Source organism: Narcine bancroftii, chromosome 9 (genome assembly GCF_036971445.1).
Source record: "Narcine bancroftii isolate sNarBan1 chromosome 9, sNarBan1.hap1, whole genome shotgun sequence".
Classification (NCBI taxonomy): domain Eukaryota; kingdom Metazoa; phylum Chordata; class Chondrichthyes; order Torpediniformes; family Narcinidae; genus Narcine; species Narcine bancroftii.
In genome coordinates, this window is record NC_091477.1 from 89,089,669 (window position 1) to 89,104,200 (window position 14,532).

Consider the following 14,532-nt stretch of genomic DNA (forward strand, 5'->3'; position numbering starts at 1 on the left):
CTGCCTGAATAAAACTGCAAAGGCTTTTGTTTTACCTTCAACACTCACATGCTGGTCTCCACAACGAAAAGGGATTTTTTTTTTGTGGTTGGCTCCTACCTTTAGCTTTTTCGATTGTCTAATGAATGATTTTATTGTCATATATGTAGATAAGTATAGTGCACAGATACAGTGCAAGTCTCACTTGCTGCAGCAAGCACATTAAACATAAAACACAGAACAATACATGAGTGGAAAAATGAAATATAAAGAGTGAAAAGTAAAAAAAAACTATTCACAGTTGTGAAAAAAATATGTTGAGGTATAGACAGGCCATTGGTGATCCTGAAGTCAATTTTTGGTGAGAGTCAGATAACTGTTTAAAAATCCTAGAAGGGTTAGACCGAGCTTCTCTACCTTCTGCCTGAAGGTAGTACTGAAAGGAAAGCATGATAAGGTTGATAGGTTTCTTTTACGGATTGTCAGCCTTCATGAGGTAGATGTTTTCAATGGCTGAGAAATCAGTGCTTATGGTGGTCCTGACCATGTCTGCTACTTCCTGCAGCCTTCTGCTGATAAATAGTGGTGCTGCCTTGAAGGGCCAATTGGCCTACTCCAGCACCTATTGTCTATTGTCTGTGTTCCTGGGCAATTCGGTTTCCAAAGCACACCATGATGCAATACCTTTTCCAGCAATACAGAAGTTTGATGGAGTATTTGACAACAAGGGAGATGCAACAAAACTAGATTTAAACTCACGACTAGCTATGACTAAGGCTGCTCTTATTTGAAGGAGCTGGATGTATTCGTGATCCCAGCTATCCTTAATTTGCTGATCAATGAAGAGTGAAAGGGGTAGTGGAAATTATGAGATTGATTTCCTGAGAGACAACATAAACTCCATGGGCTGAGTGGTCTCTTGAGTTATAGTTCAGCAACACAGATTGGTTTGGTTCAGCAGCTGATTTCAGTTTTACAAACTCAACATTACCTTGTAAAGGTAATCAGAAGATTTTTTTTAAAGATTCAAAAGGCTGCACTTCAATGTGTTCGCATTCTATCACAGAATAGGACGACTAAGAATTGAACGGGCATGACAGCAAATATAATTCACAATTTTCGGTTAGGAACATAATTGACTTAATGTCTAGGAATATGCAATCAAACGTCTGATTAAAATAGAGATCAAGAGATAGTGAGACAAGGGACTTTTAAAAATTTAATTGATGATAATACTAATAATTGTAAATGTTTCTATTGCAGAATTGAAAAATTTAGTTTTTAAAAATATTTGAACATTCATTAAAATTGGTGAAAATGATTTGTGTAGTAGGAAAAGCAGCTGGTAACTTGTATTTATAACATATTGTAGTTATGGCAGTTACGTGCTCATTATAAATCATGGTTCATGGCTGAAATACCAGGGTAAATCATAAGGGACCTGTTTTGTCATTTTAAGTGAAGAGTAAAAATCCCTTCTTTCGAGCACTGAAGTTGCTGCTGCAACACAGTGAACGTAAAAATATTTTAAAAAAGTTTTGTTTGCTGTACAAGTAATTGCATGAAAACATAAACGGAAGTATCTGGATGATAGTCCAGTAGCTTTTGTTGTCATGCAAATGCTGTTCTAAATTTTAGCTGTGTTGTGCAGGCAAGTTTTATGAGGCTTTGGGGGAGACAACTGAGAAAATGCCGTTAAATCTTTGGATTATTATCTGCAAGTTAAATTTTCAGCAATAAATATTAAAAATCTTGGAATTATAGCCAAAGATTTATTTCTGAATGTAGTTGGAAGAAACAAAAAAAATTGGAGATAATTAAAAGATTTAGTCATATAGTTGCAACTCTTTTTGATGCATGCAATTAAAAACAGGAAAAAAATGTTGGCAATGCAGCTCAAGTCTGCTTTGCTTACAATTAGGATATTGTTGATCATATATCCATTTCTCACTTCTTGCCCATAGCCTGTTTCCTTTAAATCTCTGCCTAAGCATATTCACTATCTACTGTTATGTACAGAATTTCAAAAATGATCCCCTAAATGTCAACATTTATCCTCACTTCAATCCTAAATGGCTGTTTTTAAAAAAAACTTTATTATGCCTACAAATCTTGACAGTCCAGCTGGTCACACCAGTCTTTCAGGGTCTATTCTGCGAGGGACATTCAAATACTTCTCAATACCAACCTTTTCTTGAGTTTAGGTTAAGATCAATGCTCTGGTTTAAAAAAAAACAAAACTAAAAGGTGTGAGTGAAGTTGAAATGCTCATTTGAGGTAAAGTTATATATTTAAAGGAAAGAAAATCAAGCTACAGGGCAACAAAACAATTTGGGCAGTGTTTAACCACATATCGTATTCCTCCTGGACAACCTCAAACCCAATTCCATGAACATTGATTTTTCTGACTTTTGATAATGTATCCCTATTTCTGGTATCACTTTTTACAATTTCTTTCACTGCTCCTGCTTTTAACTTTTTTTCTTACTCCCTTCCCTCAGCCATTTCTTCCTCTTCCTGTCTCTCTCCACTTCTCCCACCTTCTATCCATACCCGATTACTTCTTAGCCCTTCCCCACTGCTTTTTTTCTTTTCCCTTTGATCTGCTTGATATCACCCTTTCCTACTTTTGCCTCAGTAAAGGGATTTGACCGAAAATATTGACTGACCATTTCTACTCTTTGAGCATCTCATATTTTGCTCAACATTCCACCATCTGAAGGTTCAATATTTATCTGTTAAAGCGGACAAGTTGAATATTAGATATTTTACTTGAATCCAAAAAGCATTTATTTATTTGATACATTTAGTCTGACCAATTTGTTAGTTGATCTAGTTTTTTGCAGTTATTTTACCTCTTTGCAGAAAGAACAAAAACATACAAATATTCACTAACAGATTATCAGCTACTTTCCAGTTATTTACCTTTTTTTTGCAGTCGTTCAGAAGTTTTCCAACTTTTTTCTTGCTCATGCTCTTCTCACTTTCCTATTTTCCAGTTGCTCTCTCCATTTCTTTCTCAGCTCCAACTATCCCTTAATCTCCCCCCTCTCCTTTGGCTTCTGCTCTTCCTCCTCCCCAACCACCACCCCCACACACCTCACTTTTTCTTAGCTGCCCTGTCCTTTCATCCATTTCCATTTCTTGCCATCTCCTGGCTCCCCACTCCTTGCTCTCCTGGACACCTCCCTGCTTTCTTGCCTTTGACCCATCTTCCATCCATCTCACCCTTCATCCCTTTATGTTCTTGACCCTCTGACAATCTTAACCCTTTCTTCAGCTCTTCGTCTCCCTGTGAGTCTCAGAGTGTCTCTCCTTGTTTCTCTGTAATCAGCAAAGTTTTCAGGCATCTGTCCACATTCGACATGACAGCCAAAATTTGAAATTGTTGAAAAACTTCAAGGATTTTGCTAACAAGGTAATAAATTGGAAATTGTTTCCAGTGGAGGAGGGGCTGACAAACATTGTGTGCAAACTTAAGTTAATTGGAAATAAGATCCTGAAGAAAGTTATAATAAGGTGTTTTCCAGAGTGACTTGTTTTGATCTGGAATCAACCCTTAAATAAGAATGGTATTTGAACTATCTGTCATTTGGGCAGAAGAATAGGATTATTTTGATGACTCGTTCATAGAATCACTGTAGAATAAAAGGCTGGATATTTCCTTGTTTGATGGAATGCCCCACGATTCGATGATACAAATGATTGCCTGATAGCCAGGTGATTTTATTCAGGTTCCTGCCTACATTTCATTCATGATGAAGGGCTCAGGCTGTTGGTTATGTATCTTTATCTTTGGTATATAACACCCAACCCCAACCAACCAATTTTCCCCTGCAACCGCTGCAACCATGTCTGCCTGTCCCGCATCGGACTTGTCAGCCACAATCGAGCCTGCAGCTGACGTGGACTTTTACCCCCTCCATAAATCTTCGTCCGCGAAGCCAAGCCAAAGAAGAAGAAGAAGATAAAGTATGCTGCTTGCCCTGTTGAGTTTCTCCAGCATTGTTTTTCTTTCAGCCAGGTGATTTGTTATCTTTTGTTCAATGCTTTAGAATTCACCATTGTCAAAAGTTCACTTCAGAATTTCTGCAGGTGTCATTAATCAGACCCATATTCGGCTGCAGGACATTTGAAGGGGGATAATAGTTGTCAGCGCCTTATAGTAAATGTAATATAAGGAAATAATGTAGAATAGTTAAATTTCCTCATTTCCTAGAGGTGATTAATTTATTAGTTGGCGGAGAAGCGGTAAGAAATGTGCAGCATTTGGGGGAAAAGAGTCAGAAAGTGTCATCAAAGGATTGCCAACAAAGGAATTCACTACTCTAGTTCACCGGAGCACACTGAATGTAAGAAATTGGATGCCTCAGAGCTCAAATATTTCAAATAACCGACCACTTCCCCTTCTTTTAAGTAATTGATGACAGTCAGGAGGATAACTTCACAGCAGTAGGTCCAAACAAGCCTATAATTCCTCATGATCCATGCCTGGTCAACCAGTACAGACCTGGAAAATTTCCTCTGGGACTTGTAATGAACTCAGCACATTTCTTGCCTTGTGAGGAAATATACAAGTTGTAACTATTTCTAATGCTTGAGTTATGGTGTGTTTTTTTTTAAAAAAAGTGTCTGGCTTCTTTCCAAGAATTATTCATCCACTCCTTTAATAATTCTGTACTCATTTCATTTTTGAATCTCTCCCTTGTGACTTATTTCATCAATCATTTAGAACAGGGCTGAAAATTTCCAGCTATTCAATGGAAAGGCCTAATGATTTTGCCTCGGCTTCCCTGTTCTCCACAACCTCCACTCCCTTTAATTAGCATTATATCAAGCTATTAACTCCTGTGATTTTTCTTTAGCATCCCTTCCCCATTTACGATACAGGTCAAACTAATTTATATAAATTAGTTTTGGCACATGCAGAATTGTCTAAGATGGGTATAATACACATTAAAAAAAAATTAAACTTGTTTCAGAATGTATAAAGCCTGTGGTTGTTTTATTTTAATTTCTGAATATCTAGATCTCTTTTCATATTGACAAGTTAGAATGCAAATCTCATGATAAGGAAGATTTTTGACTTTCAATTGCTAAATAATTAACTTTGTACTCCATTTTATGCTTCTATTAACTATTTCACAATAAATATCAATTGTGCAGATGAGTTTGACCAACTTATTTCACACAGGTACCAGATAACAACAAAATCTGTGCAAATTGAATGGCTGTGGTTCTGGCTTTAGTGGAAGTTGAGCTACTTTATGGAGCAGGCACCTACTGAATACTATCCAGCAGGAGCACCCTTGAGTTCCATTGCTAGCCTGTGTGGAGACAGTTAATCTGAATGGTTGCAATAAAACTGTTTCTGCAGTTATTGCTAGACATTAAATGCCTGTGGGGTAAAAAAAAATATGATGAGACCAAGGAAGAAGTTCATCATGGTTCCCTTGATCTCTCATCAGGGAGCACTAATGATTTCAGAGCCAGTATCTATCACTGCCTCTCCTGACAGGTTAATTTAACCAAATCAGACAATAGATCCCTGACATTGAAGAATCCCCAATACAAACACCAAAGAAATCTGAAATGTGAATGCCAATGTTCACTTCTGCTATAGAAGTAGTAAATCATACAATATTTTTTATATTTAAATGTGCATTTCAACTCAGGAAAAATCGAATCCTCTTTGAGATCATGTGCCAAGAGCTTGTTTTCAATCACTGTAGAAAGCAAGAACAAGACTGGTGTAAAATCCTTAACCAAAAAGAACCCAGACTGAGAAAGTAGTTTCTTTGATCTTAAAATATAGGCCCATAAACACAGGAACGTGGCCCTTTTTAAAGCAATGCATATTTGAAAATCATTTTTCTTCCCCAAGGTGGAACATGACTCCATCATTTGTGGATATACCACTTGTGAAATCTGAATGGGCACATGTTCACCTCAGCCCATCATGCAAGATGTGGATCAAATTACCATTTTCCCCATTGAGAACATGCAGGAAATTCTCAGCATGTCAGGCAACATCTGTGGAAGGAGAAAGTTAACTAACTTCTTTTCTCTTCACTAAATGCTGCCTTATTACAAGTCTCTCCTATTTTTATTTCAGATTGGTAGCTCTTGATTTTCCTCACCTCTGCTCTGGTTCCCACTCCTCCTGCATGGAATTAGGGTGTTCACATAGTTTTCACTTTCCTGAATTTTTTGACACTATACAGCATATACAGTGGGAACGATTGGGGAACAAACAAATTTTAGTAAGGCCAAGGACCATCGCAGTTAAATTATATTGCTTATCACACACGAAACACCCTTTCTCTACTTCAATTCATCGAGCTCTCTCAGTTGGCTGAGGCAAGGTATTTTGAGAAGATTATAACTCACAACGTTGCCACATAATTAGATTTTTTCAATAATTCAACAATTTCTCACGAATGAGAAAAAAACTCAAGGTTCCTTTAACATGTAATTTGCTCTTTGGCCAGTTGCCCACACATTTGTCATTGAATCTGCATTCTTCAGCACTAACCACTGTAGCTGATACTCCCATGCTCTTGCAACTGAATTAAGAAGATCTGTTCTTCAGAGAAACTTTGTCCTTCATTCACTGTTAAGCCTGAGATGAATATAAATTGATAGGTCTTCAATCAGCTTATCTGACTAAAACAAGTTAACATGAGATTTACTCAAACAAATATATTTAATCAGTAGGTCACATCTCCAGAATGGAGGACCATCGCCTTCCCAAGATCGTGTTATATGGCGAGCTCTCCACTGGCCACCGAGACAGAGGTGCACCAAAGAAGAGGTACAAGGACTGCCTAAAGAAATCTCTTGGTGCCTGCCACATTGACCACCGCCAGTGGGCTGATATTGCCTCAAACCGTGCATCTTGGCACCTCACAGTTCGGCGGGCAGCAACCTCCTTTGAAGAAGACCGCAGAGCCCACCTCACTGACAAAAGACAAAGGAGGAAAAACGCAACACCCAACCCCAACCAACCAATTTTCCCTTGCAACTGCTGCAACCGTGTCTGCCTGTCAGCCACAAACGAGCCTGCAGCTGACGTGGACATTACCCCTCCTTAAATCTTCGTCCGCGAAGCCAAGCCAAAGAAGACTAGAAGCATCAATCTTAGTTCAAATATTGTTCTGTCGCTGTGCTTTTGCTAGGGTACAAAATGACTTTGGGATTCCAACCAACAAATAAGTTTAAAAATGAACATTTTTGCAATATTAATTAAATTAATCACAGTTTTGTTTCAATTCAGTTGGCAATCTGGTTGTCTCTTTCATTGGGTTCCCAGAACTTTGTTTTCTCTGTCAAATCTTCCTTGGATTTTCAGCAAAATGACACGATTATTTATTGAGAATATTTATTAATGCAATAATCTTGACCCTGTGCAGTAAAGCACTGAATTTCCTATGGAACTAGAATAGAGTAAACTTAAATTAATTGGAACGAAAATAGGAAACCCCCTAAAATAAAACATCCATTTCTATACTGCATCCAACATGGCTGACAAGAACATTTCTTTTGCTGCACTGAGTCATAGTCATGTCCTTTTTAGAAAGGATGATGTAAATTTGAAAAATGGTTTGTAAAGCTCCTGGGGAAAAATACCAACTATCCTCATGGAATTTGGAAGAAACTAGGGGAATATTTGTTTGCAAATGCATGTTTCAGCCTAATGGCAAACCTTCACATGGTAACAGCTTGTTTTTGCAATGCCTAGTGGTATTCTTTAGTTTGTTATTCTGGAGAAACTTGAAAAAAAATCTGTGTGCTATAGAACTAAATACACTGTTGAAGCCTATAATAGCCAGAAATAACAATGAATGTGTCACATTTAGATCTCTGCAGAATTAGGTCTAAATGAACAATTTGGCAATCACATTTCAAGTTATTTCTGAAGGAATGACAACTTTTATTGTCCCTGAGGAAAGTGCATTTTTTAAAAAAATATTCTGTGCAGCTGCCTTCATGTTTCATGCTATGACTCTATTGTTTGTTGCACCTCCAGAAATTTACATTATTCAATTGTTCTAATTTTACTGCTTATATTGTCATGCTCTGTAGATCAATACAGGTGATAGATGGGGAGATCTCTTCACATTACTACTACGCAATAACTACAAGCATATAACTTAGAATTCGAATCCATTGCCAATAAACTGGTTGTGACATCTAGTTTTTGGAAACGTATTCTGCAAATATTCTTATCTTTAAATTTTTGAATAAATGTCATAGATCTCTACTCTGATGGAAATCCAACAGAGTGGCTGTTCAGCTGTGCCTTTTGTTTTCTACTGCTGATATATTTGGAAAATGTACCAGTACATATGAGGGTCAATTTACAGTGCCGTATAACCTACGGTTATAACACGTATAACAGACACGGTTGCAGCGGTTGCAAGGGAAAATTGGTTGGTTGGGGTTGGGTGTTGGGTTTTTCCTCCTTTGTCTTTTGTCAGTGAGGTGGGCTCTGCGGTCTTCTTCAAAGGAGGTTGCTGCCCGCCGAATTGTGAGGCACCAAGATGCACGGTTTGAGGCGATATCACCCCACTGGCGGTGGTCAATGTGGCAGGCACCAAGAGATTTCTTTAGGCAGTCCTTGTACCTCCATAAATCTTCGTCTGCGAAGCCAAGCCAAAGAAAGAAAGAAGATAACCTACCAACCTGCAAATCTATTTCTCAGCATTAATCTTGATTCTTGACATGCTGTTATGTTCAAATATGAACATCTTTTTCTCATCATTCTGTATCTCGTAGTCTAAGATATGTAGACAACAGTTATTGGCAAACTTAAAACCCTTGGTGTTGAAAGGACAATAGCAGTGGAAGTGTGTATTTGACTAATACAGGTAGTAGAAAACAGCAATGACTAATGATTCAAAGGTGGGAGTGAAGTCTGAAATTTATTTTTCTGGGTCAATATTTATGAGCACAGATATTTTTGATAACTATTAATGGAGTAGTTGGAACAAGGCATGCAGATCACGCAGATTACAAAAGCAGATAGACTGGTCAAATGAGCAGTTAATATTTAATGAGAGGTGTGAAAGAGAATGACTTAAATTGAAGCTACAATTTACTGTACAAATAAAAACATGCTGTACTTTGGACAAGTTGTTAATGTAGCAAAGAAAATATTGTCTTGCTTTTCTATATAGGCTTAGTGCAGAAACTAAAGTTAACCTAAATCACCAGTTAAACCTCAGTTCAATTATTGTGTCTAACTCTGGAAATTTCACTTCAGAAAGGATGTCAGACCTCAAACAGCGAATAGAAAATTTACTTCAAGGGTAATGAAACTATGTTATCTTGAAAGATTAAAGAAAGTCAATCGATCTCCAGGGGAAAAAGAGGTGAAGGTGATTTCATTAAAAAAGTCAAAAATTATTGGGCATTTTCTGGAATGGATGGGAACATTTTCCAAGGGGTTTGAAAATTGGAGGTCAGAAGAGTGATAAAGGACATCATAATAAAGGAATTTGAGGAATTATTTTCTTCTTAGGAATTTCAACTCCCCCAACATTGACTGGGAATGTTAAAGTGTTTAGGGATTTGTTGGGGTGAGCTTTGTCATGTTGCGTCCAGGAACTCTTGCTACAGCAATATGTGGAGAGGCTGACAAGAAAAGGGGAAATTTTGGCTTTGTACTGGGAAATGAAACTGATTAGATAAACGAGGTATTGTTAAGGGTACACTTTGGGACTGGTGATCACAATTCTATCAGCTTTAAGATTTCCATGAAGAAGGTCCTCAAATTAAAATCTTAAAGTGGGCAAGACCAATTTGATATGATTAGGCAGGAGTTAGCAATATTTGATTGGACACAAGTATTAGAGAGTAAAAGCACGACTGGAGATGAAGAAAGTCTTGGACAAACATGTTTCCAGAAAAGTTAATGGCAGGAATAGCAAGTTAAAGGAACTCTGATTAAAAACAGATCAGAACAAAAAAATTAAACATATCAGATACAAGCAGTCAGATTTGAGAGGATCTCTTGAGGAGTATAAGAAATGTAGGAGCATAGTGGGGAGGAAAATGGGGAGAGCTAAGAGAGGTTTTGAGATGACTTTGGGAAACTGTGGAGGAGAATCCAAATATATTTTTCAAGTATATTAAGAACACAAAGCTCAAAAGGGAAAGAATGTCTTTTTAAGTGAAAAGAGGGGCATTTTTGTGCGGAGCCAGATGAGATGGGGATGATCTTAAATAAATATTTATTGAATGTGTTTATTGTTGAACAGGATAAGCAGGAGTAGGAAGGAAGGGAGGTAACTAATGAGAACTTGGAGCATCTCTGCATTAGTAATAGAGGTTTTAGAGATATTGAATCGTGCCAAGGTGGATAAATCTTTGGGTGCACACAGCTGTATCCCAGAACATTGTAGGAAGACAGGAAGGAAATTGTTTGGGCCTTGACAGATATTTTTAACTCATCACCAAGGACAGGGAAAGTTCTGGAGGATGGTAAATGTGGAGCTGTTGTTTGAAAAGGGCTGCAAAGATGATCCAGGTCATTACAGACCTCCTAGTCTGACTCTATCAATACTTGGATAGCCAGAGAAAAATTAAAGGAAGCATGGATTTCCTTGTGGCAATTATATCTCTTGATAAAAATTTTTGAAGAGGTGGCAGGGTGTCAATAAGACATTTGATGAACTTCCCCATGATAGATTGCTATGGGATACATGGGATAGGAGGCCAATTTGCCAAATAGATTTTAAAAAATGGCTCAGTGAAATGAATCAGAAAGTGGTGGTGGAGAGTAGTTTTTTTTTTCAGAATGGAGAACTGTGACCAGATGAGTGCCTCAGGATTCAGTACAGGGACCCTTGCTTTATATAAAAGGTTTAAATGATTTGGACAAGGATGTTTGTAGTAAAATGAGGAAGTTTGCTGATGACATAGAAATATGTACTATGGTGGACAGTGAAGAAGGTTTCCTGGGTTTACAATGGGATCAGGACCTGAAGGGGATCAGGGCTAAGAAATGGAGATAAGCAGGAAAGTTTGCAGACATGCCAAAGTGTGGAGAGGTAGACACAGCTCACCTTGGAGAAGTGCAAGGTGCTGTATTTGGGTAAATCAAACCAGGGTAGGGCTTGCTCTGTTAACAGCAGGATCTTTAAGACTGTTTTTGAGCAGAGGGTCCTAGGGATGTGGGTGCGTACCTGTTTAAAGATGGAAACACAGATAGTCAGTGAAGAGAGCATTTGGGACACTTTCCTTCGTCGGTCAGGGCATTGAAAACAAGTGTTCAAAAGTTGTGTTGAAGTTGTACAGGACATTGGTGAGGCCATATTTGGAATATTATGTGGAGTTTGGTTGCCTAGTTATAGGAAGGCTATTATAAAGTTGGAAAGGGTGCAGAAGAGATTTACGAAGTTGTTGCCAGGTTTAGAGAAGTTGAGTTATTGTGAGAGACTGCAAATATTAGGCCTATTTTCTTTGGAATTCAGGGGGTTGAGAGAAGATCTGATTGAGGTCTATAAAATCATGAGGTGCATTGATCAGGTGATAATCTGCTGATTAGAGTAGGAGAATCTAAGAGTACAAATGAAAAGATGAGTGAGATTTAAGCACATAAGGGACCAGTTTTTCACTCAGTGTGTTGGGCATGCGCCACAAGCTGTTAGACAAAGTGGTGGAGGCACTATGTTAGTTTCCCAACTCTCCCCAACCCTCTTCATTGTGCCTATGATTGGGAAACTCTCATTAATATACAAAATGCAAACTGAACTTTCAAAGTAGCAGAGAGGATCAGTAAGATTATGTGCTGTTTAAACCTACTCCTAAACCAGGAAACATAAACTGTGGAACGGATCACAGGAGATGCATGTGGGGCCATCAAAAACATTGCTGGAGAAGGCAGGTGTGGAAAACAGGCCAGCATCAGGGTTAGACTGAGAGTCAGCCCCTTCAGATCCATGCTCCAGATGATGTAAGATGGCTGGAGAAGAAAATGGATGACCTGAGGCTGCATTTGAACCAGAGAGAACTGCAGGGCTGCTGTAGTCTGGAGATTACAAAAATATGGCTCCAGGACACCATTCCAGAGTCAGCGATCCAGATGGATGGCCTTCTCTCCTTCAGGACAGAGATCCTGCTCCTTTTGACAAGATCCAAGGGGGGAAGGGGTGGGGGGTCTGTGCAAAGGGGGGGGGAGGGGTGGGGGGTCTGTGCATTTACATGAATTACTGGTGCACCAATTTCCCTGTTGTGAAGACCTACTGCTCAGCAGAGAGCAGCTCCTGGTGAAATGCAGACCCTTCTACCTGCCCAGGGAATTCTCAGCCACGTTGATTGCTGCAGTCTACATTCTGTCTTTGGCTGCTGCGAGTATAGCCATGAAGGTGCTTTTTGGTGCCATCTGCGAAGCCCAGACTTCCCAGCTTGATGGTGCCATGATTATTGCTGGTGACTTCAATCACGCTAACCTGAAAGTAGCTTTACCACAGTTTCAACAGCATGTGAACTTTGCCACCAGAGGAGAGAACACCTTGGATCAGATGTACACCAATGTCCCTGGTGCATACAAGGCTGCCCCTCACCCTCACCTTGGTTATTCACATCACATATCTGTCCTGCTAACCCTGGCATACAGACCGCTAGCAAAGCAACCTAGGTCATTTTACAGAGAGATCAGGACGTGGCCAGTGGGGAAGGGGTTAGTGGTGGTGGGGGAGCAATAGACCTGCAAGACTGCTTTGACATCATGGACTAGAGCTGTTTCAGGGAGGTGGTCACCTACAACAGTCATGTAAACATGTACACAAGCTCAGTGATTGGCTACATCAGCAATTGCATTGAGGATGTCACCGAGATCAAACGCTTCACAACCAGGGCTAACTAGAAACTATGGTTGGATGCAGAGGTCCAGGCCCTTCTCAGATAGATCAGCCAGGCCTGAACTCTCCCATGCAATCTGGAAGGCAAAGCAAAGGTATGCACAGAAGATCCACAGACAGCTAATCCACAGACAGCTATGTGATGCCAAAGACACAAGGCACAAGTAGCAAGGGATCAGGACTATTGCAGATCACAAGTCAATCTTGTGAATGAAGGACAATGAAGTCGACAGACTGAACATCTTCTATGCACAGTTTGATGAGAAGAACAGCAATACGCCAGAGAATGCTCTGTGTCCCCCTGATGAAGGGCCCCCTGCATAGCTGAGTCTGAGGTGAGGAGAACCCTATCCTAGGTGAAATTGCACAAGGCAGTGGGACCAGACAACATGCCTTGTCGGGTACTGAAGGACTGCACAGACCAATTGACAGAGGTCTTCATGGACATCTTCAAACACCTCACTGCAACAGTCCATTCCCGCAGGGTTTCAGACAGCCATCATCATCCCAGTACCCAAGAGGCTGACAATAGTAGGCCTCATTGACAACCACCCATTGGCACTGACCACCACTATTATGAAATGCTTCGAGTGCCTGGTGATGGAAAGCATTAAAACGCACCTCCCAGAGATGCTGGATCCCTTTCAATTCACTTATAGAAGAAACTGTTCCACAGACAATGCTATTGCCTTGTCATTCTCCCACCTGGAGAATGATGCCTCATATGCCAGGCTACTGTTCATTGTATTCAGCTCGGCGTTTAATACAAGAATTTCCCCAGAATCTGGTGGAGAAGCTGTCTTCACTGGGACTCAACACCCCTCTCTGTAACTGGATCCTGGACTTCCTACTGTAAAGACCACAGTCTGTCTGGGTTGATAGCAGAATGTCGAGCACCATCACACTGAGCAATGGCGTGCTTCAGGGCTGTGTGCTCACTCCACTCCTTTTTACTTTACGGATCCAAGACTGCAGATGACACAACAGTAGATTGCTTCATCAGCAAAGAAGAGTGGAAAATGTGAAATGGTGAGAGAGTAACAACCTGAGTCTCAATGTTGTCAAGATGAAGGAGATGATTGTGGACTTCGGGAGAACTAGGAAAGACCACCCTCCACTACACATCAACAACTCTGAAGTAGAGAGAGGGGAGAGCACTAAGTTCCTTGGAGTTCACTTAACTGGTGACCTATTGTGGACACTCAACATCTCCTCACTTGTTAGGAAAGCGCAACAGCGACTGCACTTTCTGAGAAGACTGAAGTGGGCAAGGCTATCTGCCACTATTATGTCAACCTTCTATAGGAGCTCCATTGAGTGTGTCCTGTCCGGCTGCATTTCTGTATGGTACGGTTGCTGCAGAGAAATGGATCAGAGGTCAATTCCCAGGACCATAAGAGTGGCAGAAAGGATCACCAGAGTCTCCCTCCCACCCCCCCCATCAAAATGGTCTACCAGAATCATTGTCTGAACAGGGCATGCTAAACCATTGAGGATCCCTTCCATCCTGCACACAGCATCTTTTAGCAGCTCCCGTCAGGGAAGAGTTTCAGGAGTATCAGAGCCAAGCACCACCTGGTTGAGAAACAGCTTCTTCCCACGGACTGTGAGAATACTGAACGACCAAAGGAACTGCTCACACTAACCATCCAAGACTCTCACGTGTGTGTATATTAAAAAAAAAATC

General features: G+C 40.0%; 1 protein-coding gene across 2 annotated transcripts in view; it reads left to right on the forward strand.

Moving 5' to 3' along the window:
* Positions 1-14,532, forward strand: part of schip1 (schwannomin interacting protein 1) — a 547,841-nt gene that overhangs the window by 120,727 nt on the left and 412,582 nt on the right. The window lies entirely within an intron of this gene.